The 26102-nt window shown below is 40.2% G+C and overlaps 1 protein-coding gene across 1 annotated transcript in view; it reads left to right on the top strand.

The window, feature by feature from the left end:
- The window catches only part of DEUP1 (deuterosome assembly protein 1), a 220110-nt gene that overhangs the window by 67686 nt on the left and 126322 nt on the right, over positions 1-26102 (top strand). Inside the window, exon 4 of the mRNA XM_024731273.1 lies at positions 15978-16129. The gene's annotated coding sequence lies outside the window, so the exon portion shown is untranslated. The remainder of the gene's footprint in view (positions 1-15977; positions 16130-26102) is intronic.

Here is a 26102-nt window from a genome sequence, read left to right as displayed (position 1 = left end):
TTTAGTGTAGGCTTCCTGGTGGAGGGGACTGCTGCCTGTGTTCTGGTGGATGAGGCTGGATCTTGTCTTTCTGGTGGGTAGGACCATGTCTGGTGGTGTGTTTTGGGGTGTCTGTGACCTTACTATGATTTTAGCCAGCCTTTCTGCTAGTTGGTGGGGTTGTGTTCCTGTCTTGCTAGTTGTTTGGCATAGGGTGTCCAGCACTGTAGTTTGCTGGTCATTGAGTGGAGCTGGGTCTTGGCGTTGAGACGGAGATCTCTGGGAGATTTTCGCCATTTTGATATTATGTGGAGCTGGGAGGTCTCTGGTGGACCAATGTCCTCTACTTGGCTTTCTCCTATGTTGGGTGCATTAATATTTACAATTGTTATATCTTCTTCTTCTATTGAACTCTTTATCATTATGTAGTGTCCTTCTTTGTCTCCTGTAATAATCCTTATTTTAAAGTCTTCATCCACATAGCTCAGAATAAAAGGGAGAAAAAAAGAAAGAATGAAAAAATAATAAAATAAAGTTATTAAAATAAAAAATAATTATAAAATATTTGCAAGTAATAAAAAAAAAAACAAAGAAAGAATGAAGAGAGCAACCAAACCAAAAAACAAATCCACCAATGAAAAGAAGCACTCAAAACTATACTAAAAAACAAACAAACAAACAAAAAACGGGCAGACAGAACCCTAGGACAAATGGTAAAAGCAAAGCTATATAGACTAAATTACACACAGAAGCATACACATACACACTCACAAAAAGAGGAAAACGAAAATATATATATCTTGCTCTCAAAGTCCACTGCCTCAATTTGGGATGATTCGTTGTCTATTCAGGCATTCCACAGATGCAGGTACATCAAGTTGATTGTGGAGATTTAATCTGCTGCTCCTGAGTTTGTTAGCGGAGATTTCCCTTTCACTTCTTTGTTCGCACAGCTCCCGGGGTTCAGCTTTGGATCTGGCCCCGCCTGTCTGTAAAAGTTTTAATTTCTCTGTCAAATCTGAATGAGATCCTTGCTGGGTAGAGTAATCTTGGTTGTAGGTTTTTCCCTTTCATCACTTTAAACCTGTCCTTGCACTCCCTTCTGGATTGCAGAGTTTCTACTGAAAGATCAGCTGTTAACCTTTTCGGGATTCCCTTGTATGTTATTTGTTGTTTTTCCCTTGCTGCTTTTTATATTTCCTTTTCCAACATGACGTTGCACCAGCCTGAGCTGCGCCGTGCGTTCTCCCGGGGAAGTTGTCCCTGGATCCCGGGACCCTGGCAGTGGTGGGCTGCGCAGGCTCCCAGGAGGGGAGATGTGGATAGTGACCTGTGCTCACACACAGGCTTCTTGGTGGCGGCAGCAGCAGCCTTAGCATCCCATGCCCGTCTCTGGGGTCTGCCCTGATAGCTGCGGCTCGCGCCCGTCTCTGGAGCTCCTTTACGCTGCGCTCTTAATCCCCTCTCCTACGGCACCAGGAAACAAAGAGGGAAGAAGGAGTCTCTTGCGTCTTCGGCAGCTCCAGACTTTTTCCCGGACTCCCTCCCGGCTAGCCGTGGTGCACTAACCCCTTCAGGCTGTGTTCACGCCGCCAACCCCAGTCCCCTCCCTGGGATCCGACCTCGGAAGCCCAAGCCTCAGCTCCCAGCCCCTGCCTGTCCTGGCAGGTGAGCGGACAAGCCTCCGGCTGGTGAGTGCCGGTCGGCACCGATCCTCTGTGCGGGAATCTCCCCGCTGTGCCCTCCGCACCCCTGTTGCTGTGCTCTCCTCCGTGGCTCCGAAGCTTCCCCCCTCCGCCACCCACCGTCTCTGCCCACGAATGGACTTCCTAGGTGCTGGAAATGTTTCCTCCTTCACGGCTCCCTCCCACTGGTGCAGGTCCCATCCCTATTCTTTTGTCTCTGTTTATTCTTTTTTCTTTTGCCCTACCCAGGTACGTGGGGAGTTTCTTGCCTTTTGGGAGGTCTGAGGTCTTCTGCCAGCATTCAGTAGGTGTTCTGTAGAAGTTGTTCCACGTGTAGATGTATTTCTCATGTATCTGTGGGGAGGAGGATGATCTCCATGTCTTACTTTTCCACCATCTTGAAGGTACCCTGCTTTCTCTCCTTTTTTCTTTCCTTCTTTCTTTCTTCCTCCCTTCCTTCCTCCCTCCCTCCTTCCCTCTTTCTTTCTTCCTTTCTCCCTTCCTTCCTTCCTTCTTCCCTTCCTTCCTTCTTTCCTTCCTTTCTTTCTTTCTTCTATTTTTTTACAACGTTCAAGGTACAGCTAGAGCAGAAATTCTCCAGAGTTCTTTAAAAATGTTGTGCTCTCCTAGCCTGAGGTGCCACTTTCTGCCACTTTTATCACAGCGGCTTAACAGATCTTAAGGATCACTTAGACAACAAGAGAGGCCCAGGTCACTTCTATTTTTTGTGCATTAAAAAATATATTTAAGTCAAAAGAAGATTATAAAACACAAAACAATGCAATACAACTCTATTATTTCTAAGACAATTGAAAGATATACACAGGTATTAATGAAGGAAGTATTACAAAAATAATTTAATGGTCAGTTTATAGCATTTCTATAGTTTAGTCTCAAAATTATACAAGGAAAAGGAGAAAATATAGTAAGATAAATACATTAACTGACAGTATACTATAGATGGTGTGGTCTGGCAATGAGATAAACATGTTTAAGTTGTATGATCTTTGACAACTTTGAATCTTGTCAGGGTGTCTCTGTTGAGACAGAGACATTATTATTATAGTGTAATGTACTATATTACATTATAACAATAATGTAACTTTTTTTTTTTTTTACGGTACGCGGGCCTCTCACTGTTGCGGCCTCTCCCACTGCGGAGCACAGGCTCCGGATGCGCAGGCTCAGCGGCCATGGCTCACGGGCCCAGCCGCTCCGCGGCATGTTGGATCTTCCCGGACCGGGGCACGAACCCGTGTCCCCTGCATCGGCAGGCGGACTCTCAAACACTGTGCCACCAGGGAAGCCCAACATTATTATTTGTAAACAAAGTCTTGAAGTCCCTCCCCAACTCCCAGTCAAGTATAACGATTTCATCAGTTGCAATGTCAGTAGTGTCTACTCATAGATGTTCAGAATTTGAAGGACCTTGGAAGTCTTCTTGTCCACCCCCATTCTCCCATTCAGCTTTCTTCTCCTCCCTCCTCCCTTCCCCACTCTGCCACATCTGCTTTTAGTATTCAGTGAAAATGAGTCAACATTTTTGATAATCAGCAAAGTGATCCAAACTCTCTAAACCTGAGAAAGCCAGTCTATTATCTGGCCCCTCCTTGCATTCTGCAAACTGTGCACTACAGGTGGACTGTTCTGGGAGTCCTTCATGCTCCTATGGTAAATCTTAATCCATTTTACCTCCTCTGCCAGAATCCCTTTTCTTCTACTCCTTCTCCTCTCTCCTCCCTCGTTACCAGTCTGACATCAAGCCTTGTCTATTCTTTCTTATTATTTATTTATTTTTATTTATGTTATTTTATTTTATTTTTTTGGCCGTGGCACATGGCTTGCGAGATCTTAGTTCCCTGACCAAGAATTGAACCCGGGCCCCCAGCACTGGAAACTCAGAGTCCTAACAACCAGACCTCCAGGGAATTCCCATCCATTCTTTATTTAAAGTATTGATTTTTATCTTTTGGATAATGGACCCTGTAGAATAAAAACAGTTGGGTTATAGGTACTTTACATCATTGCTCTTTTGTTGCTTTGTTATCTCTAGAAGGTTAAGTAACTACTAAGGTTTCAAAGCTAGTAAGTGATATAATGTTTGAATCTAGGTTTTCTAACTCCAGTGTCAGTGATCTTAAAACACTATGCTATATTGCCCTACAGAGAGGTTAATGAAACCTATAAAACTTACTGTCCATAGAAAAATACATAGATAAACTATACATAAAGTCTAAACTTGAGGGTTCAGAATTCTATAGTTATCCTTGTAGCCCCAAATCGTCCACAGATTAAGAAATTTTGCTTTAAAGTATTTCTTGGGTTCACTTTTTTTCTCTATTCTCATTGCCATCACCCATGCCCAGCTCCCCATAACATTTATCCTTTTCAATTTATTCTGCTGGCAACTTAATCATTCTAAGTACTGCTTTCATCATATCATGCTTCTGCTGAAAACATCCAAAGCAATGGTGGAGATGAGCCTTTGCACATTTTAATCATCTACTTAACAATATATAATTTTTTAGGTGCTGTTTTATCCACTATACTGTAAAATCCATGGAAGGCAGGGATAATGTTTGGTTTGTCTACAATTATATAGTAATTCATAAGCACACGATAAATATTTGTTGCCTGGCTGGATTTTTGGACGCTCTCCTACATGAATATTGGTAATGTAAACTGTAGGGAAATTTGCCAATGTATTTCTATGCATAGAAAAACTGCTGGGGAGACACAAATAATGTTCATAGTAGATAACACTGAGAAGTGGGATCATGGAGGGCTTTTATTTTCTAGGTCATCTAAAATAATAATCCAGCTCCAGTCTTTTCCCTTAACCTACTTAAGCATATCTTTTACTTCCTTTCTTCCTTCCTTCCTTCCCCCCGTCCCTTTGGCTTGTCTTTAAAAGGTCCTTCAAAATCTGAATCCATCTTACCAGATCTCCCACTGGTCTCTCATTTGAAAGCTCTCCTGCAGTTAATTTATCCATCCACCCATAGGAGCAGTATTTAATGAGGGCTCATGCCTTGCCAGGCAGCATGAATTGGGGAAGCAGACACATGAACAATTCATTCCAGTGCAGCGTGGTTAGTGCTGCATCTGAGACACGTACAAAGGGCTGTCGGAGCGCTAAGGAGGAAGTGATTAACTTTTGCCCGGGTGCCGAAGGAGGTGGGGAGTGCCCTGGGAAAGGAAGCCATCTTTAAACTGGACCTTGAAGAGGGCTTCAGCCAGGCTGAAAAGTGGAGGAAAAATATTCTAGGCAGAGTGAGCAGCCCATGAATAACTTCATGACACCTATAATTTCATATATGTCGCAGGAAATATATGTATTTCACATGGGGTGAAATACTGTGTGCCTGGATCACAGGAGTCCGAAGGCAGGAGTGAGTGTCCAAAACTAAGCAACCTCAAGTCTTGTTCCCTTCATTAAGTCTTCCTAGGTGCTCCTGGTACCCTGTGGCCTCTCCTTTCTTGTAGAGCTATTGGCCGATTATTTGACACTTGATCCAAGACTTCTTTCATTATCCTCTTATACTGCCCCATTTGGTTTGCATCCTTCTTAAGAGCAAAGAATACTCCTTATGTTTGTTTCTCTAGTATCCATTCCAATGACTGACTGATGTACTCTTTGGTGCATAGTAAGTTGTTAAAACTCATTGCTGACTGATAGGTGGCCTTTAGCTTCTGTGTTTTCAGCTACAAGGCTGTCTGAATAGCCACAGGAAGATGGTTAGTCCTGAAGGTGACTGCCTGGGGCATTTTGATATGCCACTGAGATAAGTACTGACATGCAATCACCCTAGACAGTCTTTTGAATCTTCTCTCACAGGAAAAAGGGCAGACCCATCACTGGTACAGAACCAGAGTTTCTATAAATAAGGCCTGCTGTGGCCCCATCAGACCTTTCAATACTGACTGGAGAGCTTGCAGTGTTTACTAAACTCCTGAGATCACTGAGGTCCGAAGTAATATCTCATGCCTCATTAATCTCCAGTGTTTGAAGTAATCGCCAATGTGCACTAAATCTCTAGTCTCTGAAGGTTTAAACCACACAGATGAGTTGTTTCAGATGAATAATGACCGACCTGACTTTGCCATTCAGCCATTCAACGAATGCTTAGGGAATAGCTACCATGTTCAAAGCACTGCATTGGACTTTTTCCCTGTGACCCATGCTTCTGTGTCCTATCTACTGTACGTCATAGTGAAAAATGAACTGTCTCACACAAAAACATATAGTGGACTGGAAGGCCTATGAATGCGAATTAAGGGATTATTTTAGTGCTCAAATAGATTAAGGAAACTTTTCCCATTAGTTTAAAAGTAAGGACTTAGAGATTCTTTCCTCCCTTCCTCCTTCCTTCTTTCCTTCCTTCCTTCCTTTCATAAATGCTTATACAGAACCTATAATGTATCAGATACTGTACTTGAAACCACAGATATGATTATAAAAAAAGGGACATGAGAGGTACAGATTTCCAGGTATGAAATAAAGGTCAGGGGGATGTAATATACAGCATGGTGACTATAGTTAATAATATTGTGTTGCATATTTGAAAGTGGCTAAAAGAGTAAACTTTAAAAGTTCTCATCACAAGAAAAAAAATTTTGTAACTGTGTGATGATGAATGTTAACTAGACTTATTGTGTTGATCATTCCACAATATACACAAATCTTGAATCATAACGTGGTACACCTGAAAATAATATAATGTTATATGTCAATTATACCTCAATTTAAAAAGAAAATGAGAGAGATGCAATTTTTGCCCATATGGAGCAAAAATACCTTGTGCATAGTAGGCAGGGTCATCTAGAGCTTTAACATTTTACCATCCTTTACTGAAGATTGATTTTATGCCAGCCATTAATTATAGATAAGATATGTTGAGTGAATTATATATGTTCATTACTTTAAAATGTGTTTTTTGTTTAGATGCTAATAATGTGTGTTTAGAACATAGGATTAAAAGACTTCAGTTCTAATCTCCGTTGTAGTAAGTTTGTGAGCTGAGAAAAATCATTTCCTCCTTTGTACCTTAGTTTCCTTACCTATACAATTGCGAGTGGCAAGTACCGAATTCCTGGAGGTTTGGGAGAACATGAAAGATGATTCTCTATGCCTTTGTACTTGCTTTTCTCACTATATTGTTTTTCCCATCTCCCCATCCCTTCTGCTTGATAAATTTCTACTTATCTTTGAAACCCAGACTTAAGTAAGTATCACTTCATGTAAGAAGTCCTCCTCTTTCTTTCCCTGATGATACAGAGCACTCTCCTTCTGGCCATCATTGTACCCATCCAAGCTTTGATATTGCAATTACCACATGATTATCATGCAGAAGGGCAGAGCCTCTGTCTTATTCACATGTTCTGTACCTAGCATAGTGCCTGGCCCATAACCATTGCTTTAAACTCTGCTGAATAAATGAATGAAAAATATGTTGAGAAAATGCTTCATAACTTCCAAAGTATTAAACCAAAGTAAGATATTATCATCATCATTATGCTTGCCATTTGAGTGGGACTCAATTCGTCTTTACAAAATATAACATTAATTTGGCCTAATTCTGCTATGTAATGGAGGCGGACATTATATCACATCGGTTCTCCTCTCCTGACCACGTAGGAGAATTATGCTTCCCTGCCCACCCCCCAACCCTCCCCAGAACATAATAAACATGTGATTTGCTTTAGCCAGTGAAATGCATGGCATGCATCACTTGCTTGCGGAATTCATTGCCAGTGCTTGACTGTGCAGCTCTCCTTTCCCCCTGCCCCTCCACCCTGCACTGGTGGTCCTGGAAGTGCCTTTTGACATGGAGGTACCATGAGATTGAAGCAACCCAGCATCCTGACCTTGCACCACATAGAGAACCCCTGTGTGCAGAACCACCCAGACCAAAAGGAAACTTGGTATGACTGAGCACTTAACATGTATTCTATTAATCCTCTGAGATTTTGCCATTTTTTATTACCATGGCATAATCTAAATTATCCTGGCTGATAAAATCATCAACTCATTTCCATGAAAAAATATGGCAATTTACTGGGAATATAAACATGGTAATAATAAAAACCAAAAGCATGAACAAAAAACACTTATCTGAAAAGTATACATTTCAGAGTCCAAACATAATCCAAAGAATCTAGTTTACTTTACAAGGGTGTTAAAGCTCTCTTAACTTGAGTCTCCATCTCAAAATCTAGAGAAATTTCTCTTGTGCTCGGTGCTGAAGCAGGGACCAAATCCCATACTTACATCAGAGGGAAATTATATGCAACTAAAATATTCTTTGAAACAAGGCATTTGCCATAAATTGTTTTAAATAAATAAGCTTAGGTCCTTCCACCAACATGATCACTGTAACATGTTCTGTTCACTGTACCCCTTCCCTAACTGTGAATGGTAATGAGGATTGCCTCATGATTTTCCACTCCATGAGTGCAAAAGAGGAAAACACTGCTTTTATGAAATTAGTTATGTTTCATTTTTTGTTTTACTGTGAAATATATACATACACATACTTACATACACACAAAGTACATGAAACATATGTTTACAGTTTAACAAAAAAAAACTATGAAGTGAAACTGAGATAGCCACAACTCAGGTCAAGAATAGAACATTGCCAGGACTCTAGAAGTTCCCCCCCCATATGTTCCTCTAGATGGAGGAAGTCACTGAGATAATCATTTTCTTTCTTTTCCTTGTAGTTTTACATCTGTGCTTATTTTTAAATTTGTTATATCATATGAATTGTGGCATAATTTATGGATAACAATGTACACCATATAAAGAATAGTTTACTGAGTTTTGCAAATGTATATACCTATGTTACCACCACCTCAATCAAGATACAGAATTTCCACCTAGAAACAAATGGCAATGAAAACACGATGACCCAAAGCCTATGGGATGAAGGAAAAGCAATTCTAAGAAGAAAGTTTATAGCAATACAATCCTACCACAAGAAACAAGAAAAATCTCAAATAAACAACCTAACCTTACATCTACAGCAACTAGAGAAAGAAGAACAAACAAAACCCAAAGTTAGTATCAATAGAAGGAAAGAAATCATAAAGATCAGAGCAGAAATAAATGAAATAGAAAAAAAAATAACAAAGATCAATAAAAACTAAAAACTTGTTCTTTGAGAAGATAAACAAAATTGATAAACCTTTAGCCAGACTTATCAAGAAAGAAAGGGAGAGGACTCAAATTAAAAAAAAATAATAGAAAAGAAAAAGGAGAAGTTACAAATGACACCACAGAAATACAAAGGATCATAAGAGACTACTACGAGCAACTATATGCCAATAAAATGGACAACCTTGAAGAAATGGACAAATTCTTAGAAAAGTACAAACTTCCAAAACTGAACCAGGAAGAAATAGAATATATGAAAAGACCAATCACAAGTAATGAAATTGAAACTGTGATTAAAAATCATACAACAAACAAAAGTCCACAACCAGATGGCTTCACAGGTGAATTCTATCAATAGCACATTAAAAGGATCATACACCATGATCAAGTGGGGTTTATCCCAGTGAGCACTTGCATCAAGGATCCTTGCATCAAGGATTCTTCAATATATGCAAATCAACCAATGCAATCCACCATATTAACAAATTGAATAAATAAAAACCATATGATCATCTCAATAGATGCTGAAAAAGCTTTTGACAAAATTCAACACCCATTTATGATAAAAACTCTCCAGAAAGTGGGCATAGAGGGAATTTACCTCAATATAATAAAGGCCATATATGACAAACCCACAGCAAACATTATTCTCAATAGTGAAAAACTGAAAGCATTTCCTCTAAGTTCAGGAATAAGACAACATAGTTTTGGAAGTCCTAGCCATGGAAATCAGAGAAGAAAAAGAAATAAAAGGAATCCAAATTGGAAAAGAAGAAGTAAAACTGTCACTGTTTGCAGATGACATGATACTATACATAGAGAATCCTAAAGATGCAACCTGAAAACTACTAGAGCTAATCAGTGAATTTTGTAAAGTAGCAGGATGCAAAATTAATGCACAGAAATCTCTTGCATTCCTCTACACTAATGATGAAAAATCTGAAAGAGAAATTAAGGAAACACTCCCATTTACCATTGCAACAAAAAGAATAAAATACCTAGGAATAAACCTGCCTAAGGAGATAAAAGACCTGTACTCAGAAAACTATAAGACACTGATGAAAGAAACTAAAGATGATACTGACAGATGGAGAAATATACCATGTTCTTGGATTGGAAGAATCAATATTATGAAAATGCATATACTACCCAAAGCAATCTACAGATTCAGTGCAATCGCTATCAAATTACCAATGGCATTTTTTACAGAACTAGAACAAAAAATCTTAAAATCTGTATGGAGACAAAAAAGACCCAAAATAGCCAAAGCAATCTTGAGGGGAAAAAATGGAGCTGGAGGAATCAGACTCTCCGACTTCAAAATATACTACAAAGCTACAGTAACCAAGACAGTGTGGTACTGTCACAAAAACAGAAATATAGATCAATGGAACAGGATAGAAAGCCCAGAGATAAACCCACACACCTATGGTCACCTAATCTATGACAAAGGAGGCAATAATATACAATGGAGAAAAGACAGCATCTTCAATAAGTGGTGCTGAGAAAACTGGACAGCTACATGTAAAAGAATGAAATTAGAACACTCCCTAACACCATGCACAAAAATAAACTCAAAATGGATTAAAGACGTAAATGTAAGGCCAGACACTATCAAACTATTAGAGGAAAACATAGGAAGAACACTCTATGACATAAATCACAGCAATATTCTTTTTGACCCACCTCCTAGAGAAATGGAAATAAAAACAAAAATAAACAAATGGGACCTAGTGAAACTCCTCGGGTAGGAGACATGGAATTTGATCCCCATTGGAATGCAAGGCTATCAGAACCGAGACTCATTTATAAAGTTTTGTTTCTTCTGGACCAATAAAAGTAATCAGGGCAAAAGTGACTTGAAGTTCTCCCTGTTTTAAGTTTCTTTAGATTTTGACTTACTGAATATTTGTTATGTGTGATTGCTCTTTTATGCCTAGGAAGGTTATTTTTAATCCAGCATTTAAAATTCAAAATGGAATGAGATACAATAGTCTCCCCTTAGCCACAAGGGATACATTCCAAGAGCCCTTGTGGATGCATGAAACTGCAGATAGTACCAAACCCTATATATAGTATGTTTTTCCCTATACTTACATACCTATGATAAAGTTTAATTTATAAATTAGGCACAGAAAGAGATTAACAATAATTAATAATAAATAGAACAATTATAACAGTATATTATAATAAAACTTATGTGAACGTGGTCTCCCTCTCTCTCTCTCTCTCAATATCTTATTGTACAAATTTAATGACTTTTCCATTTCCATCTTAACTAAGCACTTATCACACGCTCTGGCCATAACTTTATTTATTTATTTATTTTTGCGGCACGCGGGCCTCTCACTGTTGTGGCCTCTCCCGTTGCGGAGCACAGGCTCCGGACGCACAGGCTCAGCGGCCATGGCTCACGGGCCCAGCCGCTCTGTGGCATGTGGGATCTTCCTGGACTGGGGCACGAACCCGTGTCCCCTGCATCGGCAGGCGGACTCTCAACCATTGCGCCATCAGGGAAGCCCTGGCCATAACTCTTGCGGTCTGAGTTGCGATAAGAAAAACTAGCATGAATTTCTTTTTCCTTCTTCACAATTTCACAAATAGAAGACTTGTCTTTGCTGTAGATCCTAGCAACCTCAGTACATAATTGTTTTTCTTTCCTTATTAAGTCAAGAACATTCACCTTTTCACTTAAAAGAAGCACTTTACAGCCTCTCTTTGGCATATCTGAATTGCCAGCATCACTACTCCTGTACTTTGGGGCCACTATTAAGTAATGAAATACCTTGACCATTGATCTGAAAACCAAGACAACTATTAAGTGACTAAGGGCAGGATACACTGGGCAAAGAGGTGATTCACATCCCAGGTGGGACAGAGGACAGCACAAGATTTCATCCTGCTGTTCAGGATGGCGTGCAATTTAAAATTTATGAATTGTTTATTTCTGGAATTTTCCATTTAACATTTTCAGACCATGGCTGTTCGCAGGTAACTGAAACCTCAGAGGGTGAAACTGCACATAATGGGAGGGCTGCTCTACCATTTCATACCCATTAGGATGTCTAGTATCAAAAAAAGAAAATAACAAGTTGGTAAGTATATGAAGAAATTGGAACCCTTGAATACTGTTTGTAGGAATGTAAAATTGTGCAGCTATTGTGGAAGACACTATGGTGGTTCATCAAACAATTAAAAATAGAATTATCATATGATCCAGAATTCTACTTCTGGGTATATATCCAAAAGAATTGAAAGCAGGGTCTTGAGTAGATATTTGCATTTCTTCATGTCTAGCAGCATTATTCATAATAACCAAAAGGTAGAAGCAACCCAAGTGCTCATTGACACATGAATAGCTAAACAAAATGTGGTTTATACATAGAATGGAATACTGTTCAGTTCTGAAGAGGAATAAATGCTGACATATGCTGCAACATGGATGAATCTTGAAGACATTGTGCCAAATGAACTAAATCAATCAAAAAAGAACAAATACTGTGTGATTCCACTTATATGAAGCACTTAGAGGATTCAAATTCATAGAGACAGAAAGTAGAATGGTGGTTGCCAGGAGCTGGGGTGAGGACAGAATGGAGAGTTGTTTTTCAATGTGCACAGAATTCTAGTGTTGGCAGATGAAAAGATGGAAAGCCAACACCCCATCATGTAAGAACTCTCAGTAAACCAGGAATAGAGGGGAACCTTCTCAACTTGGTTAAGGCTATCTACAAAACCCCTGTGACTAACATCATGCTTAATGGTGAGAGACTTGAAGCTTTCCCATTAAGATCAGGTATAAGGTAAGGATATTGCCATTCATCACTCCTTTTCAACATCATAGTAGAAGTCCTCGCTAACTCAATAAGGCAAGAAAAGGAAATAAAAGGTATGCAGATTGGGAAGGAGGATATAAAACAGTCCTCATTTGCAGATGACATGATTGTCTATATAGAAAGCCCAAAAGAATTAACAAAAATACACCCTGGAACTAAGTGATTATAGTAAGGTTGCAGGGTGCAAGGTTATCATTACAAAAGTCAATTGTTTTTCTATATACCAACAATGAACAAGTGGAATTTGAAATAAAAAATACAATACCATTTACATTACTACTCCTAAAAATGAAATACTTTGGTAAAACCTAATAAAATATATTTAAGATCTATATGAGGAAAATTACAAAACCCTGATGAAAAAATCAAAGAAGAACTAAATAAATGGAGAGATATTCCATGTTCATGGATAGGAATACTTAATATTGTCAGGATGCCATATCTTCCCACCTTGATTTTTGGATTCAATGTGATCCCAATGAAAATTCCAGCAAATTATTTTATGGATATTGACAGACTAATTCTAAAGTTTATGTGGAGAGGCAAAAGACCCAGAATAGCTAATACATATTGAAGGAGAATAAAGTTGGAGGACTTACACTGCCCTTAATATAAAGCTACAGTAATAAAGACAGAGTGATATTGGATAAAAAATAGACAAATGGATCAAAAGAACAGAATAGAGGGCTCAGAAATAGACCCTCATAAATATAGTCAACTTATCTTTGACAAAGGAGGAAAGGCAATACAATGGAGCCAAGATAGTCTCTTCAACAAATGGTGCTAGAAAAATTGGACAGCCACATGAAAAAAAATGAATCTAGACACAGACCTTATACCGTTCACAAAAATTAACTCAAAATGAATCATAGATAGACCTAAATGTAAAATGCAAAAATACAAAGCTCCTAGAAAATAATATGAGAAAACCTAGATGATCTTGTGTATGGTGATATCTTTTTAGATACAACACCAAAGACATGATCCAATGGAAGAAATAATTGATAAGCTGAACTTAGTTAAAATTAAAAACTTCTGCTCTGTGAAAGAATATCAAAATTGGAAGACAAGCCACAGTAGGAAGAAAACATTTGCAAAAGACACATCTGATAAAGGACCGTTATCCAAAATATACAAAAAACTCTTAAAACTCAGCAATAAGAAAACAAACAGCCCAATTAAAAACTGGGCCAAACACCTCAACAGACACTTCACTGAAGAAGATATATAGATGACAAATAAGCAAATGAAAAGATACTCCACATACGTCATCAGGAAAATGCAAATTAAAACTAGATACCACCACACACCTACTAGAATGGCAGAAATCCAGAACACTGACAACGCCAAATGCTGTCAAAGATGTGAAGCAAAAAGAACTCCCATTCATTGCTGGTGGTACAGCCACTTTGGCAGATTGTTTGGAGGTTTCTTACAAAACTAAACATGCTCTTACCATACAGTGCAGCGTTCATGCTCCTTGGTATTTACCTAAAGGAGATGAAAACCTATATCCACACAAAACCCTGGACATTGATATTTATAGACGCTTTATTCATAATTGCCAAAGCTGGGAAGCAAACAAGATGTCCTTCAGTAGATGAATGGGTAAACAATGGTGCCTCCAGACATTGGAATATTACTCAGTGCTAAAAAGAAATGAGTTACCAAGCCATAAAAAGACATGGAGAAATATTAAATGCATATTACTAAGTGAAAGAAGCCAATGTGAGAAGACTACATACTGTATTATTCCAACTATATGACATTCTGCAAAAGTCAAAACTATGGAGACAGTAAAAAGATCAGTGGTTGTGGGGGAGTGAGGGGAGGTGGGGAAAGAGAAGAGATGACTGGGCAGAGCACAGGGGTAGTGACAATACCCTGTATGATATAATGATGCATGTATGTAATTATACACTTGTCCACACTCTAGAGTATACAACACAAGAGTGAGCCCTAAGGTAAATTATGGACTTTGGACGATTGTGATATGTTAATGTATGTTCACCCTTCGTAAGAAATGTACCATTCTGGCGAGTGATGTTGAGAATGGATGAGGCTATGCATGTGTGGGAGCAGAGTTTACAAGACATTTCTGCACCTTCCTTTCAATTTTATTATAAACCTAAAACTTCTCTAAAAAAATAAAATTTTTAAGTTAAAAAAAGAGGTTCTGGAAATGGATGGTGGTGATTGCACAACATTGTGAAAATAATACCACTGAACTGTACGTACACTTAAAAATGGTTAAGATGGTAAATTTTATATTATATATATTTTACTACATTGAAAAACATTCTAGGAGGAGGATTGGCCCAAAGAAACTTGCTGATTATTATTAGAAATGGAAGTTGGGAGCTCACATTTATACTTAATATCTACTCTGTGCCAAGGATGATATCATGTGTTTTACATTATTACTTCACATAATTAGTAATAATTTAAGTAAGAGCTACGTGTCTATTTGTTTTTGTTTTTGCGGTACGCAGGCCTCTCACTGTTGTGGCCTCTCCCATTGCGGAGCACAGGCTCCGGACGTGCAGGCTCAGCGGCCATGGCTCACAGGCCCAGCCGCTCTGCGGCATGTGGGATCTTCCCGGACCAGGGCATGAACCCGTGTCCCCTGCATCGGCAGGCGGACTCCCAACCACTCCGCCACCAGGGAAGCCCTACTTGTCTATTTTGGCAAGCAGTCACTGAGCACTTATTTTGTAGGCGTTGAGCTAGGTTTTGGAGATTCAACAGCAAACAGCACTAGTGCAGCCCATGGCTGGAAGGGCTAAGAGTCTCAGGTTCTAGTGCAGGATGCAGACCCCTTACAGCACAAGATGGGAAGAACAGAAGAGGAGCATCTACCCCTGGCTCCTATGTTCCAGGTCCTGCTATATACATCTACATACATTATCTCATCGAATCCCCCAGCAGGTCTAAAAGTTAGGAAGTATTATCCCCATTTTAAAAAGGATGACCTTGAATTTCAGATCTAACATACCTAAGATTATACAACTGCTTAAGTAAGTGGTAGAGCTGAAATGCCAAGACCAAGTTTGTTATCCAAGGCCCGTGTCCTCTATACACATGGGTTTCCAAAATTGTTCTGTCAATCAAGCTGCCTCAAGGCAGAGCTTCCCCATGAATAAAGAAAAGAAAACAGTCAGGACAATACAGTGAGTTTTCTATTTAAAAAAACACTTTATTCCATTAATAGGCTATTCTATATACTGTAATTTGTCCCCTTTTACATTTTAGAACTAAATGTTTTTTTCTCGTATGAACTGATGGGGATAATAAATGGTAGTTGTTACTCTTTTTTAGGATCCTGATGTCCAAAGTCTATGCCTATATTTGGAAAATTCTGCACTTTATAAATCTCATTGGGAAGCCCTGCCTACCTCCAGCCCTGGAAGCTCAGTTTCCTATCTTCCTTGCAGTGAGGACACAAGCCCCTGAGCTACGCTCCACTAGTGGTAAGTTCATACCAGTCTTTGAACCGAAAACGGCACTGTGAAGCAGGACTGCCCAGCAACCATTCTGGGGAGGGACGGTGGCAACAGCAGTGGCTATATCTACTTCCAAGGGCCACGTGTCAGTTCTCAGAGCCATTCAGTGGCAGCGTTGGTGATCTTAGTGATTAACCTATGGCGTCGACTGCTTAATGGCACTGGCAGTGGCTGTGCGATCTTCATCACATCAAAGATTTGGACAGTGTTCTTGATAGCTTGGCCCTAAGTCTCCAGCCCTCCTGGTGATTCTGTGAGCCACACAAAACCCTCATCATAAATTCTTTCCTACTTAAATCTGACAGAATTTAGTTTCTATTGCTTGCAGCTAAGAACCCTCGCTATGAGAGTAGTTATTTGATTGTTTGTTCTAATACCCATTCTTGACAACCTAAAGGGGGTCACATTAAGCAGTTCCCCCAGTTTTTGAAAAGAAAAGAATATTGGTTTACGGAATAAAAAATATTTAGGAACCACAGTTATATACTATAAAATCCTAAGTTGTGCATTCAAAGCTCTATCTAATGAGCAATGAAAATGGCCTAAACAGAACTGGTATTATCTTGAACTAGTACAGTGACTAAACAGAACTCTGGGTAACCACATGGTCTATATTATTCAGTTGTCAAAGTAACCAGACTGACTTAGCAAACAAACCAGATTGACTATATGTCTACATAATTGCTTTCCCAGCTGCTGTGAGATGTTTGATCCAGTTAACAATATAGATCAGCTCCTCTTTTTAGAAGGTTAAAGCAGCATGTAATTAACTAATTACTGTATTGATTTATTATATTTACTTACTGAGTAGAGCTATAGGTTTTCACCAAGCCAGATGCCTGGCATGCATGAAAGACGAAGCTTATTGATCTCAATTATCAACCATTCTTTCCATCTCCCCTGCCACCACCATTAGTGGCCAACCACTGACTTTTCATCTGGGCTTTTGTAATTGCTCCCTAGCTAATTTCCTTTTTTTCTACTCGTGCTCTTCAGCAATCCATTTTCCACTGAGGAACTAGGGTATTCTTCTAAAACATTAATTGGGTCATATTACTGCTCTGCTATAAATCCTTCAAAAATGTTTCCAGTATCCTTAGCTTTGAGTCCAAAGTGCCTAACACAGCCAGGAAGGACCCACATAATCAGGTTATATTTCTAAACTTATCTCACTGCTGCCACCTGCCCCTTGCCACAATGCCCCAAATGTACTGTCCTGTCCATTGCTAAAATGCTTTCATCTCTTCCTGACTCAAGGCCTTTAATGATTCCTTCTTCCTGGCATGTTTTTGCTCCCCCTGTTCATCGGGCTAGCCCCTACTTAGACCTCCTGTTTTAGATTTCACTTCCTAAGGGACACCTTCTTTGACCACTCAGGACAGACCACTGATTGACTCTCTCAACACATCTGAAAGTTTTCTTTCATAGCTCTGATTGCAATCTGTAATTCTACATTTACATGCTGTTTACTTGTTTAATGTCTGTTTCCTCTATAATAGTCTGTAAGCTTTAAGAAGACAGGGACCGTGCCTTTACCACCTGACATTCAACAAAGCACCTTGTATGGGCTCCTTAAACATTTGTCGAATGAATGAATTAGCAGACGAATCCAAGGCTTATATAATCCCACGTCAAAATGTTGTTCTGGACAGGAAGAAAAAGAGGGAACTCAGAGGAGCCTGGAAAGACAAGGAAAGGCTCCTGGGGCAGGGGACCCTTCAGGGAGACCCCAAAGGGTGGGTAAGATGTGAACAGGCTCTGAAGAGACCTGTGGGGAGAAGCTTCATTGCTCAAGGAAAGGGAGGAGCCAGGAGAAAGGTGGCCAATTGGCAGGAGAGAGTGAGAGGTCACACCTGGATGTCACCTGGATCTGGAGCTTGCTCTTGGATGCCGGTGAGTAGATGGCTTCCAAGTGTACAGTAAGGCCATGAAGCACTTTCTTATTAATCCTGTCTCTTGAGTAGACACATTCATGCAGTGAAACTACTCAGGATATAGACCACCAGGTGTGTGGTGTGGGCATTACAGCGGATACTGCAGGCTGGCTCCCTCCATCCCATGCCAGTCCCTGACAGGGGTGTGCTTGCTTCATGCTGGAGCCTGCAAAGTTAAGATTATATGCCCAGAGTCCCTTCAGCTTGATCTAGAGTCTATCAGGCAGATAGACCCGTGCCACATTTGGGAGGAAGTGACATCATGCATAAGAGGCCACGCTTCTGCTGCTTTTTGCAAGCACAGTTGTCAAAGCACTTGCTTTTTTGCGGCAGCTGTAGCAGAGGTCCGAGAGTCAGTCGCTAGCTTCCTGGATATTGAAGGCAAGGCACAGAGTATCCCTTTTGCTCATGCAGATCATGGCCATGGGAAAGTGATTCCAGGGTGAAAACTCTTGGAGAGCATATGATTTATGGATCTCTCTTAACTAATACAAGGTTCAAAAGTCACTTTAGAATACAAAGACAGTGTCAATTCAATAATTTAAAATGCTCTCTGAACTTGATTTAAATTTAAAATCAACAAAACCAGGTCCTGCTATAGACTGGCCACCTGCAGGGCATTCTAGGGTGTGGTCCTTCTTTCTTTCCTCGTTCTTTCTTTATCCAGCTTGTTTTCCAGCATATGATCCCTTGGGAAGTGGATATCATTTGACTGGTACTTTGTAATATGGCTTCACACTTTCTGGGTCTGGCAGACGTTTAAAGTTTACTCACTTTTAGAGGTTCTTTAGAGACCTTGATATCATAGTGGTCTTTCACCTGCAGTTTCTCTGATCTGGGCGAACACATGCTATTCCTGCAATTCCTTCCTCTACAAGCTCTAGGGAATGGGTGATCCAGCTCAGTATCATTTCTGTTGAGGTCTCTTTGTTTCTACGATGATCCTAATGGAAAGAATTAAAGGTGGTTCTCCCACTGGCTCTCAAGTTCACGCATATAGCCCACATCCCGGCCACAGGAAACATTCCCACATTCCTTGTCCCCAAAACTCTGTGAGTGCAGGTCCATAATAGCATAGCAGCAACCCTCCGTCACTCTGCCACCAAAACAGCTTGCCAACCCATCTCCAGCCTGTAGATTTTGAGGAGAGGAGTCAAGCCACATCCATGCTGATTCTGTAACTGCAGGGGAAACAGCAAGCTACCCAGATGATTCCCTTTCGGCCCCTCTTACTCAGTTTGTGTTAGGTGTTGACTGAAAAAAAAACCCCACACAACCTAAAAGTTGCAAGTTATGTTTTATCCTGAGTCCTTACTGAAGATTATAGCCCGGGAGATAAGCTCTCAGATAGCTCCGAGGAACTGTTCCAAGGAGGTAAGGGAGAAGCCATGAAATACAAGAGTTTTTGCTCAGAAACAAAAACAAACATGTAGTTGACCATCAAAAGATTACTGCTAATCACAAGAAACAGACATATCAAGTTAATGATTTTAGTGCTTTTCTAAGTGTGAGAAGATCCAAGAGTCTGGGCTTATTGGAATTATACTTTCGATAACTATCTATGGCCAAAATATGTTTTTCTCCATTGGAATTCCCCCCAGGGCACACCATGGGTGGGGTGGAGGGGGGCATGGCTGCAATGGCTGATAGCTTGATGGCGGGCGACATTCTTTGTTAACTGAAGTGCAGGTGACATTCTTTGCCCCCATAGGAGTAGACACCCTTCCCCCTTAGGATGGGGGCTTGAGACTCATAGCACACCAACATCTCTTTCTTTAAAAATTTTTCACACCAAATCCTCTCTCTCTACCCTCTACTATTTTAAGTCCTTGATAGGATTGACTCATCTAATCAGTTCCCTGCCATCTCTTACACCTACTTTGACATTTCTGCAGAGTAACCTATTTTGCAACTCACTGATCATATTGTTGCTACATGTATACATGTATTCTTAACATTTTTTTACATCATCTCTCCCCACCTCTAATTTCTGCCTTTCTAAGAGAACATTGCTTTGGGGGGATATTCATCCCATCTCTAGCCCCTAGCACGGATCTTGACTAGTATAATCCAATCATAGTACTTTTACCCCTCTTACCAATGATTGAATCAGGAATTAAGGTTTAAGCTAATCAGGAAAGTATTCTCCTGGTCTGTTATTATCTCAGGTTGAGCTTATGTCCTAAATTAGCCCAGTTATATCAAAAGGCAAGAGGTTCCTTCTCTATTTCACTTGCTTGGTATAAGAAAGGAAGTGTGTTGTGGTAGTTGCTACTGGCAGCCTCTTGTGATCATGAGGAAAACCATCCTGAGGACGATACCAAACTATGGAGGAGACAAAGCTGAGACCTGGAAAGCTTCTTTTTTTTTTTTAAAGGTCAGCAGATTATTTTTTTTTAATAAATTTATTTTATTTATTTTTGGCTGCGTTGGGTCTTCATTGCTGCACACGGGCTTTCTCTAGTTGTGGCGAGCAGGGGCTACTCTTCGTTGCAGTGTGCTGGCTTCTCATTGTGGTGGCTTCTCTTGTTGCAGAGCATGGGCTCTAGAGTGCGCAGGCTTCAGCAGATGTGGTGCATGGGCTCAGTAGTTGTGGCTCGCGGGCTCTAGAGTGCAGGCTCAGTAGTTGTGGCGCACGGGCTTAGTTGCTCCGCGGCATGTGGGATCTTCCCGGACCAGGGCTTGACCCGTGCCCCCTGCACTGGCAGGCGGATTCTTAACCACTTCACCACCAGGAAAGCCCCTGGAAAGCTTATTATGGTATGGCTGGGATTGTTCTACTTTTAGAATTCTTGTTGTAAGAGGAAATAAAAGTCTTTATTATTTTAGCCAATCTGAGTCAGAGTTTTTGTTATTAACAAGGAAAAGCCAGTGATCTTCCATAGATTCCCTGTCAGATCGTGAGTCCTGAACCATTCGCCGTGGAAATGGAAACATTCAGTGATGGAAAACAATAAGTAGTATAGCATAGGTCACTTGTTTATTCCAAGTGACTTTCAAGAACCAAAGGACTGCCCCACAATTTGGGGAAGAGGAAGAGGTAAAAGAAATGCCAGAGAGGCAAACAGCCCACTGAGACTAATAGGCAAAAGCTTTTTAAAGTAACTTCTGAAATAATTCTCTATTATGGCTGCAGTTTTAATGTCCCAGTTGCCTGGGCCCTGTTAGCAGCACCTGGGCAATTAATGTTATTTGAGATAATTACTTCACATGTATTGTAGAAGCCCACTATCCTTGATTATTTCCTTCCAAATGAAATCTTTAACCTAAATTTTATTAGTTTATGAGGCTAGTAGGTATTTTGAAAAATGCAACTGTATTTTATAGAAAGATACCCCACCAACACATGAACTTCATCTTCAGTTAAATAAATGTCTTTATGGGAAATTGCTGTTTCCAGCCAACAAGGCTCTTTAGTTAACCATTTTGTTTTTATTCTATTAGAGTATTTAATTCTATCAGTTTGGTAAATTACCTATGTACTCTGTGTATTTCTGGGAAGCTCAAGATCTCTTTGTGAGTATGTTGATGTGTTTGATGTGAAGAAATATAATCATGCTACAAGCAATGCCAGTTTGTCTGGCTACCTATAGCATCAATGATAAAAATAGACGGAATGAGACGCTTAGGATGGCATCATCTGTATTACGGTTGGAAGAATGATCAATAACCTCTGAATGTTATTTGTATCTTCCCCCTCCACCACTTTAGTTCAGACTCTCATTGTCTTGCTGGATTACTACAAAGCCACTGAAGTGGTATCTTTTTAATGTCCTGTCTTCCCCCTCTCTGGTCCAGTCTTCACACAGTTTCCAGATACATCTTACAGGCACACAGCTCCCATCACATCACTGTCTCACTCAAGAGCCTTTAGGGACCCTCTACTGCCAGCCAAAATCAATGGCATTCAGGGCCCTGGTATTTAAGGGCTTTCTAATGTGACCCAAACACACTTTTCAAACGTTTCTCCCAATCATTCCCTGCATGCACTGTATGATTTAAACCACTAGACTGTTTGCTGTTCCCCAAATATCCTTCCTGCTCACACTTCTCTGAGCCTTGCCTGTAATCTTTCTCCTATGATGATTGTTGTCTTATTCTGTTTGGGCTGCTGTAACAAAAAAATCATAGACTGGGTGCCTTAAACAACAAACATTTATTTCTCACAGTTCTGAAGTCTGAGAAGTCCAAGATCAAGGCACTGGCAGATTTGGTGTCTGGTGAGGGTCCGCTTCCTGTTATAGACAGCTGTCTCCTCGCTGTGTCCTCACATGGGTAGCACTTGGATGAAGTTGTGTGAGAGGGAAGTCCATCACTGCTGGAGAAAGTCCAGAGGTTACAATGTGGGGGCAACCATCTAGGAGGAAAAGAACAAGAGACCTCACAGGAGAGGAGGACAGGAGAGGGTGATAAGTCTCTGGGTCAGAGAGCTCGGAAGGGCCATAGCAGCTTGGGATCTCATAACCACAGGGCTCTACCTTATCAGGACATGACAGGTATCATGACAACCTTGGGAAAGGTTTCACAGGGTATACAAAGCAGTTGGGCTCTAAATGGCTAAAAATCTGCTTATTGGGGCTATTTTTAAAAGAATTGGATGTGTACAATTTTGAGCATGATGCCAGTAGACTTTTGAACAAATAGATCTCAACATGCGGTGAAGTGATAAACAACCCACGGGTCAATAGACCAAGATCATCTTTTATAACATGTTTGTATAACTCATTTATATAATGTATTGGGTGATAACTAGCAGTCAGTGCCACAGCAACCATTTAAAAATTAAATTAAGTATTAAATATTCACATTTTAGGAAGTATCCAGCAAATGACAATACATATTTTTTACTTATTTATTTATTTTTTTATTATTATTATTTTTAATTTTTTTATTTTTTGCTGTACACAGGCCTCTCACTGTTGTGGCCTCTCCCGTTGCGGAGCACAGGCTCCGGACGCGCAGGCTCAGCAGCCATGGCTCACGGGCCTAGCCGCTCTGCGCATGTGGGATCTTCCCAGACCGGGGCACGAACCCGTGTCCCCTGCATCAGCAGGCGGACTCTCAACCACTGCACCACCAGGGAAGCCCTATTTATTTATTTTTTAAATTTATATTTATTTATTTATTTCTGGCTGCATTGTGTCTTTGTTGCTGTGCGCGGGCTTTCTCTAGTTGCGGTGAGCGGGGGCTACTCTTTTGTTGCAGTGCTCTTCTCTTGTTGCACTTCTCTTGTTGCGGAGCATGGGCTCTAGGCATGCGGGCTTCAGTAGTTGTGGCACACAGGCTCAGTAGTTGTGGCTCGCGAGCTCTAGAGCGCAGGCTCAGTAGTGGTAGTTGTGGCGCACGGGCTTAGTTGCTCCGTGGCATGTGGAATCTTCCTGGACCAGGGCTCGAACCCATGTCCCCTGCATTGGCAGGTGGATTCTTAACCACTGTGCCACCAGGGAAGCCCAATACATAGTTTTTAGAATGATAAACTAGGAAAGAATGAAACCGATTTGATTAGTGATGGCAGTACTTGGGAATGGAGAATGGGGAGAATAAAGTGAGCCTGGATGTCCTACTGTATTTTTACTTAGAGGGAACTCATCACTCACTCTCCCCCTTTTCTCCCAAATAAACCCATGGGAACTCTAATCAGAGTTCAACCCAAGATACCCACGTTAAGGTGTTGTTCAGTATGACGGGGAACAGAGGTTCCCCAATGCTACGATCACACTAATGATGCCCCCTGATGGTTGCTGTGTAAGATGTTTTCATGAAAGGACTTCCCTTCCCAATGAAAGAGATGAAAATGTTGGATAGAATGTATTATTCTTCCATGGGGTGATGTACTATTAGAATTATCTATGTAATCACAATTTAAAATGTCCCACAATTTATATTATTCCCCTAAAGAGTAAATCTTTTTTGGGAGGGTTGTTTTAATACAGAAAGCTCCTACAGTTTGCACTCGTTTTCTACAGTTACGAGTAGATAAATACCTCAATTATTTGTTAGCATATAAGTCCAGAAGCACACACAACGATTCTTTACAAAATGAGAGGTTAGCATATTAGAAATTCACAAGTCCCTTAAGAAGTTTCTGGGACATGAGTCAAAATATAAGATTTTAATTATTGCTTAAAACTCCCCGGGATGTTCCCTAAGTTAGTTTGAAGAGGTAGTTTTAATCGTGTGACCCTTGAATCTATTTTTTGTTCAACAAATATTTATTGAGTACTTGCTATGTGCCGAGCACTGGGCCAGAAAATGGGGACATGGCAATGAACAAGTTCAATGTGATTGCTGCTCTAATGGTATGGGGAATGATGCGGTGGTCATAAAGGTGCCCAAAACATTTGCCCCTGAAATTGAAGATTCTGACAAGGTAAGACAAAAAGCAGTATTTTTACTGTTTTATTTTCTTCTGGTCTGGGCTCCCCTGAGGCTGGAACTGATTGATTCCAGTCGTAAATCCTGTTGGAGACAAAGTGGGTGTTATTACCAAACATAAAATAGATAGCTAGTGGGAAGCAGCCGCATAGCTCAGGGAGATCAGCTCGGTGCTTTGTGACCACCTAGAGGGATGGGACAGGGAGGATGGGAGGGAGGGAGACGCAAGAGGGAAGAGGTATGGGGACATATGTATATGTATAACTGATTCACTTCGTTATAAAGCAGAAACTGACACACCATTGTAAAGGAATTATACTCCAATAAAGATGTTAAAAAATAATAATAATACAAACGAATGAATATGTCAAAACAGAAACAGACTCACAGATATAGAAAACAAACTAATGGTTACCAAAGGGGAGAGGGAAGGGGGGGGGGACACATTAGGGGCATGGGATTAAGAGATACAAACTACAATGTATAAAATAGATAAGCAACAAGGATATATTGTATAGCACAGGGAATTATAGCCATTATCTTGTAATAAGCTATAATGGATTATAATCTGTAAAAATACTGAATCACTGTGCTGTACACCTGAAACTAATATAATATTTTAAATCAACTATACTTCAATAAAAAAGTACCTAAAGTAAAAAAAAAAAGGGGGGGGTTGGGAAATTGATAGCTGTGTAAGCATACCAGTGGTTTGGGGACTTGAGGTGAAGCTCCAATTTGCTTCATTCAAGGTCCCTGATCTGCCTCAAGGAGCCCACTTCACAGAATCCCACACTCTGACTCATCAAAATATTCATTTGACCTTGAAAACATTCTTGTGGATGTCATGCAGCTAGCAAACAATAAAGTATTTGAACAAAATGTTTGCATCAGTGACTCCAAACTGACACAAACTGTAGATTGCCTAGGATGAGAAACCTCTCAAAGGCTCATTTTATTTAGTGCCTGCAGGGTTTTGTTATTCTCTGTGCTAAAGATGACAAGCAGCATGTTAATTAAAGAACTGACATCCTTCAGTTTACTCTTTTCTCACTAGTAGCAATATTCCTCTTTCTCCCCCAGCTCCCATCCACACTCCTGCCATTCCCAAAAAAAGTGCAAATGAAAGGTTTCACAGTCCTCATGTGAATAATTTGGGGGCAGATACAGTTCTCCTCATCAACCACTTTACAGCAAAGTCAAATCGTGTGCCCTGTTATGTTAAATTTTGATCTTTTTAACACAGGAAAAAATCATTTTGATAAAGGTCAATGCCTCCTTGATATTTATACACTTGAACCTATTGAAAATGCATTTTGAAATTCTGAAATCTTGAATTAATATGACAACGTGCAAAGACTGTGTGACACCATTTGTAATTCATTAGCACGTACTTTACAATATATTAGCATCAAATGTCGAAGGCTCTGTCATGGTCCTGGGAAGCCTGGGAGTTTCATCCTGGTTTAGTCTCTAGCACGTTAAGATTTTGACATGGATGTCCAGAGACAATTCCAAATGATTCTTGCAGATCAGGAATAAATTAATTTATCCAGAAACCTGCTAGGTATAATATATGAGCCTGAGAAACATGTAGCCATCCAGCATATGCCTAGTTTCAAGCAGATTTT

The sequence above is a fragment of the Neophocaena asiaeorientalis genome, unplaced genomic scaffold (assembly GCF_003031525.2).
Source record: "Neophocaena asiaeorientalis asiaeorientalis breed wild unplaced genomic scaffold, Neophocaena_asiaeorientalis_V1.1 scaffold143, whole genome shotgun sequence".
NCBI classification, from domain to species: Eukaryota; Metazoa; Chordata; class Mammalia; order Artiodactyla; family Phocoenidae; genus Neophocaena; species Neophocaena asiaeorientalis.
This window is presented reverse-complemented; position numbering and strand designations above follow the sequence as displayed.